Below are 1,546 nucleotides of genomic sequence, written 5' to 3' on the forward strand. Positions count from 1 at the left end.
TGGAACAGACATTTTAAGAAGTTTTCTCATGTTGAATGGAAGTGGAGCACATTTGATAACCTTCATTTCCTTCTACTTCTTCCAGAGAAACATGAAACACTGCTGCAGGGACTAAATGAAAAGAGAGAGAGGGAGACAGCATTGAGGTCAGAAAGAAAGCAACACTTCCAAAAAGCCAGAATGTTTAGTCACAGATTCTGTTCCACTTCTTCCCAGTTCCTGTGATCCATATACAGGTGCACATTCACCTCCCCAGTTAAAATACAGCTAGAAACCACCTTCAGAATGCTGCACATGTGAAAACCTCCTGTTTTGCTGCATATGACCTCATCATACTTACATCATACACAATGATAGAACATCCAACATCCAAGCATCTTATTTATAGACTTTAGACTTGACTAGCCATGTCTGCTCTTGCCACCAGGGAGCAACATTTCACATGTCTGGCCTGCAAAACATGAGGTCTACGTGCAGACAGTCTGCTACATGAAAACCAAACGGCTGCACTGGTACCTTACTGGTCTTTAACACTCTACATGGAACACATTAATGCACACGCTTAAGTTGGCGTCAAAAAAAAGGATGCAGCAAGAAAATCTAAATGAACAAATCAATACAATGTATACAAGACAATCATAGAGTCCTAGTGCCATCTTGTGGCTCAAAGGTGTTTTCATGCAATATAAAAAGTAAAAGAGCATCCTGGAAGCAAATCGTACCCTGTAGTTGCATCATGATATGTTCAGAATAAATGTCGGCAAGCTTTTTGTGTGGTTGTTGTTGCAGGTCGCCTCGAAAGCAGACTTTTTTTTTTTTACATGTCCTTTAAGTGTACTAGGCTGGACAATATTCAGATCAAAGCTGATTAGATCAGTAACACTCATTTTTTAGTCTATTCAGAGCAGAGTGATAGACCCATGCATGAATAAGTCTATCAACGGCCATCAATTCACACAGTGATTCACAGCCCTTTTTCATGACTGTCAAAGAAAAATAAGTCCATTATTTGGGGCAACTCAGCTATTTCCATGGTCCAAAGATGGCAATGGCTGGTCATTTAGGGATTGTAATTATCTTTCTTGTCCCAGCATTCTACCACCAGAGCAAGCGCCAACTGCTATTACCAAAGGAAAGGGCCCAATCTAAAACAAAAAGCAATTTGGAGGTTGAAACTTCCATTTTGCCACATCAGGAAGTCAGCTGGGGAGTGCAAAAGTGTGTTTGTGTCAGTGTGCTAAAATGCAACATTTCTGCTAGAAGATGGGAATAGAGACAATTATCCTGGGCAAAGAAATACCACACAGATAAATTGATGTTTATATTTTCGGAGTTTTCAAATAATAAGACAATGATTATGCTACACTTTATGAAACCTTTATTGTAATGACTTTATTGTTTAATTGAATTGTTTGCAGGGGGCCTTACAACAAGTTGCTGGACCTGCAATTCTGGACATGCTAATAAAAGCTAAAAGCTAATGTCAGCAGACAGCATCGCTTCGGCAAATGTTCAAGCGCCCAGCCTTCATGAAAATTATGGCAGA

Source organism: Denticeps clupeoides, chromosome 12, assembly GCF_900700375.1.
Source record: "Denticeps clupeoides chromosome 12, fDenClu1.1, whole genome shotgun sequence".
Classification (NCBI taxonomy): Eukaryota; Metazoa; Chordata; class Actinopteri; order Clupeiformes; family Denticipitidae; genus Denticeps; species Denticeps clupeoides.